Source organism: Panthera leo, chromosome A1 (genome assembly GCF_018350215.1).
Source record: "Panthera leo isolate Ple1 chromosome A1, P.leo_Ple1_pat1.1, whole genome shotgun sequence".
Lineage (NCBI taxonomy): Eukaryota > Metazoa > Chordata > Mammalia > Carnivora > Felidae > Panthera > Panthera leo.
In genome coordinates, this window is record NC_056679.1 from 119355858 (window position 1) to 119361667 (window position 5810).

At 40.1% G+C, this 5810-nt stretch overlaps 1 non-coding gene across 1 annotated transcript; it reads right to left on the reverse strand.

Annotated features, from left to right (window-relative positions):
* Window positions 1-364: 364 nt before the first annotated feature.
* LOC122202596 lies at window positions 365-472 on the reverse strand. Its single transcript, XR_006194757.1, has one exon. It is a non-coding gene; the product is annotated as a U6 spliceosomal RNA (small nuclear RNA).
* Between the last annotated feature and the right edge of the window lie 5338 nt (window positions 473-5810).

Below are 5810 nucleotides of genomic sequence, written 5' to 3' on the forward strand. Positions count from 1 at the left end.
TGTTACTTTGTTTGTATTTAATTGTCAATGCATTTGGGATATAAATGTGGCAGAAGCTCTATACATTTTGCTGTTAATTTATAATTTTATGTTGATAATAGTTCAATGGTAATAAAAGCAACCTAAGTAAATAAAAAAAATTAGAGAAATGAATAAAAGAATTGCAGAGCCAAAATTAACTTTAAAAAAAAAAGGAAACCTTATTTGGTCCTGGGGGACAGCATAAGTGATTTTGTGTCTGATTATACACAGAGATGTATATATAGCATTAGTTGTATACGTAAATATACAACATGTGCTGTTATATTGATGGACACTGCACACATTTGGATTAGTCTTCCTCCTACTTATACAGAGTCACAGAAATAAGTGATTCTTTCCCTCAACTTGTCCTTTCTCTCCTTGTGCAGGGGTGATGCTAATCTTCTCTGTATTGTTCCAATGTTAGCATATGTGCTGCTGAAGTAGGCACACAACTTGTCCTTTTTCTGATTCTACCCGCCGCCGCACCCCCCCCCCCCCGCCCCCGCCGCTTCAGTGACCACATGCAAACAGAAGTTCCAGCGGAACTAACGTGATCAGCCCACCGATGTGGAATGAAGGTAGAACCACAACGGGAACACTTGCATGTTGACTCTCAGCCACAAGGATGGAAATTTAACAACAATACCTGTGATGTTTGTTTCAGACAGTAGTTACACACAGGGCCCAGAGAGATTAAATAAATAGATGAGGTGGGCAGGCTGTAAAAAAGAAAATCATGCAGGACGATGAGGAACGGCTAATTGAAACTCTTCAGTATCAGAGTGAAAACAGGCAGGGGTGGGAGACTCTGATGTGAAAGTAGGCAGTCAGGGGACTTTGAACTTCAACACCAGCTAGTTGTCGCTATAATTTGTGATTATAAGTCCAATTTGCTAGATCTTTTTTTTTTTTTTAAGGTGGGTGGTGGGGAGAAAACCAGGGTTCTGTGTGCATTCTCCTGACTTTTTATATTGGCAACTAATTCCATGAAAAACATACAGTGGATCAAATAAAATACATCTGTGGGCCAGATTTGGTCTTTAGCCCATCACTTTGCATCCTGTGACTTCGAATCTGATGGCATCATTAGCATTCTGAACAAACTTGTCACACATGGTCCCTTATTTCTAACCCTGGATAAAAGGAGACGGAAACTTTTCTTGTGGTAAATCATATTATTTTCATCTGAGGTGACAGCCTTGGCTGTGGCCCAAGGGTTCACTTCTGGAAAAGAGAAATATCTCTCTGTCCTTGTTTATGGCTAATTGTATTAAAAATTATACCGGATTGAAGACACTCAAGGACCAGCCTTACAGCCTTATAGACTCTTCCTTCCAAAGTGAAACTTAAATTGAAATTCATCCTTTTTCTATTCCTTAATTCAGACTTCTCAGAGTCTCTACAAGGTGCTGAGTGTCCATTGTTGAAGGGTCATTGGCTCAAAGGAACCTGTGAAATCAATCTGTTCCGTAAACAATTGACAAAAGCTTTATGACACAATGTTTTCTGGGAGCAAAATTATTTGGCAACATATTTGCAAAGCTGTAAAGGAGATAATTTTCACATTTCTTTCTTTCTAAATGTTTATTTACTTTGAGAGGGAGAGAGAGAACACCAGCCGGGCAGGGACAGAGAGAATTCCAAGCAGGGTCCACTCTGTCAGTGCAGAGCCTGAAGCAGGCCTTGATCCTACAAACTATGAGATCATGACCTGAGCCAAAATCAAGAGTCGGACACTTAACTGACTGAGTCACCCAGGTGCCCCACCAATTTTCACATTTCAACTGTCAGTTGTGTTCTAGTCATGTCTTCATGAAACAATATGCACTGAGTGCCCATTATGTCCTAGATGCTATTTTAGCCAGTGGGGATATAGCACAGATCAAGCAGACAAGGTCCCTAAATTGCTGTGAGGATACATCCAACATACAATCATGCATTTGATGCCACTCCTAATAAGTATCAGAAGTATTACACAACATCAAAGCCATAGACTACCCTCTCCACAAAGGATAGAGGAAGAAATTGCAGCCATCCTGGAGAGATACGGGAAAAAATGTAGAGAAGGAAAGGAGACAATGAAAAGGGGATACTAATGAAGATAGTGAAATTAAACCACATACAGAAGCAGGGGAGTCCAGGCAACTCTCTGGGTCCGTTAGTCATAGATGCCTGACACTTCATTTATATATGTCTTTCTCAGCTGGGTATTTCATGATTAGAAACTGATAAACAGAAATAGTCACTTTTGTGAAGTTGAACTTGTGGCTCACGTAGCTATATTAGGAACTGTATTTCTTAGGCAGAGCTCAAAGAAAATTCCTATTGGAATAAATAAGCTCTAAAAATGTCCAAGTAATAATCACAGTTTAATTTTAAGAGGCAAGAAGGACTGAAAATAAGAGGGTGCCAATAGAAACAAAGATTAAAGATGGTGTCTGCTTATCAAAATGTCTCCAGCAAAGAAACTCAACGAACCTGGGTTCTAATGTGGTTTGAGGAACTGTTCATCTGCATTACTTTATCTCTTATATCATGCTTTTTCCGAATAAAACCCTTGAAAAAAAATGAGAAGTTTGGCTGAGATCACCAAATTAACACTGTCTTATAAGTCAGGTTTCTCCACCAGTGCTGGTTTCCCCAAGGCAGATTACAGTATTTGCATCAACACACTTCAGTTAAACGGTTCTTGTGTATTTATGGAGGCAAAGTATGAAAGTGCCAAAGCCAAGCAACTAGGCAACTTTACTTTTTTTAAGAACTGAGAAATATTTCTTCCAGCCTCAACCACACAGACATAGATTTGACCATGGCTTTTCTTGTTCCCCTAAAACTCTACTGGCTAATGGGCAGAAATACAGATTTAAAAAATCCAAGTTTATCAAGTGTAAGAATTTTTATTTTCATGTTTATACATCTAATCAAATGAACAGAAATGAATAGAAGTAATTTTCTAGATAATCTTATAATATTCACACACCAATTTCAATTGATAAATAATGGAGAAGGGAATGCTTCATTTGAATTGCTGGGGTAATTGAGGTAGTACATCCTCTTTTTTCAATTGGTGTAGACTTGCTTTACAGAACCTAAAATAAATAGAGTATGTTTGGGTTTCAGGAGAAATGACAACTCCTGAACATTAAAAGATGGATTCCACCTGGTCACTCATTCACTTACTAAAATATTTATTGGACACTTAACATGGGTAGGGTGTTGTATTTAACACTGAAGATACAACGATGAATAAAATGGGGTGATCCTGCCTTCCTGAAATCCTGACCGTGGGGGTCGACAGCCACCCAGAAACCATACGTGTGATGCAAGCTTAGAAGGGACGTTCAAGGTATAAGGGAAGGGATCCACTCCTGGAGTCAGTAGTACTGCTCGAAGCGACACTTCTGCTGAGAAGTGGAGGGTATGTGGGAAGTTGATTTCAAGAGGAAAAGAAAAAAGGGAGAGAAGGGAGTGAGTGAGGCCACTTGGACACTGTAGCCCAGGTCCTATCTGGCTACAGCTGTGTGAGAGAATCAAAGCCAGAATAACAGAAAAACCATAGAGCCAAGTCCTAGTCAGCCCTCAGAATCACACGCAATAGTCAAGTGCTATGTTAAACCACTGAATTTGGGGGCATTTATTATGTGGCAATAAAGAAACAAAACTCAATGGCTTCCATTTTACAAGTACAAGTGATCTTTGTTGACAGTGGATCTAGGTGTTGCTCAGTGATTCACCTGAGCCTGAACCAGGGATCCCGGTGCGTCCGTACACATACCTCCCAGACATCTATTTCATGGGGACAAAGACAGCTGGAAAAGAAAGTGTTTACGTGCAGGTGCCTGGATATGGGTAGATCGGGCAGTGACCCTTCTTCCTCAGGCAGGCCTCACAGCACACGTCTGAGTCCTGCGCAGTCTATTTTCTCCATTTCTGGGTGGAACCCAGGGCAGGGTTGCTAGCACTTCCCGGTGAGCATGGACCCCCCGAGGCAGCCTTGAGGGGAGACAGGGCCAAGGTCAGAGTGCTGTGCTTACTAGTCCAAGAAGTTTGCATCCCCATGCTCCTGGGCTCTCCTTTATCCTCAGAACAGCTGTCTTTCTGTTGTTTTTTTACCTCCTTGTTCTTCCTAATTCTTCCTTCTAGGAAAAGTAACTGAACCTCTCTAAACCACATTTTGTCTTTAAAATGGGGAGAATGGTAATATATACTGTAAGAATTAAATAAGACAATTCCCATGAAGCACTTACAGTACTTAGCATATAAGTAAAGATTCAATAGTTGTTGAATATTCTACTTGGAAAACTCTAATAGATTTGAAAGCAATTAGCTAAAAGCTGGCTATAGTGTCCTTCTAAAAGATAATGACCCTTGGTTAGGTACAGGATTAAAATGATTAAGAAGTATATTGGTGGGTAGATCAGTCATTATTCTGTGCTTTTGTAAACCTCTTCACAAGATGACCCCGAAAAAGCTAGCAGGAGAGGCAGAGAGCATGAGATAGTCAACAAATACTTCGTGAACACCTACAAGTGGCAGACACTGGAAATACAGCAATGGGCAAGACGAGCAATATCTTCCTCTTGGAAGTTTTAAGGAGAGAGAAATGCAAATATTAAAGCAACAACTATCCAAATAATTATCACTTGCTAGACACTCCAAAATGCCCAATGCCCACTTACTCCTTTGGGTAGCATTTTGTATCTTCCCAGCAGACTGCAGGCCCAGGAACCAGACTACTGTTGTTGTTGTTGTTTTTAAACAATAACAACAACCACAAACACCTCACAACCAGGCCACTAACTATCACTATTGCGTAGGCATTTCATTTTTGAGTCTCACTTTCCTTATTCATAAGATTAGGGATGTTATAATAATTCCAGTCTCTAAGGGTTACTGGAGGGTTCGTTAACTGAGAGTGTATGCATACGCCCCCTCAATGCCTGGTTGGTCGTCTGTGCCCAGGAAATGTTAAATTTCCTTCCTTCTTCCATTTTAGGTACATATGAAACTTTGCACAGGGCCGGTGTGAGTATCACACTTGGAGAAAGAGAAGATCAACAAGCATAACAATTGTTCACATATGCGACCTCTGTGCTTTTTGACTGAGATAACTGGGTACATTAACAGTTTTGTGGGGTTTTTTTCGTTTGTTTTTTAAGCACTGTCACTGAAAACATTGTTTTATTATACTTTAAGCCAGCTGCTAATGAGAAACAAACCAAAACCAAAACCATTTCATTTAAGCAGCAGGCTAAACTTTGCCTTGTCATCCAATAAAAGGCTGTCCCCCGGTGAGGAGGAAGAGCATAGAAGGCATATGTCAGTGTGGGTGTCTGTGTGACTGATGAGGAGCTGGCGCTGGAGACAGGGTACATACACATGGCAGTTTAATATCACCTAAGGGTCGATTGGCCTCTTTGTGAAAGGGAAACTCAGTAATCGTCAAATTGTGAACTTGGCAATTTGCAGTTTTTTTCTTAGCAAGAAGTTTGGTGAGTCAGCATCTTATTAGGAAGTGATTTGTTTACCTAATTTTGCCATGTTTCTATGACATGTTTGTCATGTTTTTGACAATTTCAGAACAGATGGGCATTGTGGTCAATACTGGCAAGATACTCATGAATCACAGAATTGGAAGGCTCCCAAATGATTCCTTCCAGCTCTTGTTAGCATTGGTTTGCTTACTTTGTAAATAGATGTACTCCCACACAATATTTTACTGTACTTTATTATACTTACAGGAAACTTGTTTTAATAATTTGGACTTTAGGGATCTAACTTTTGTT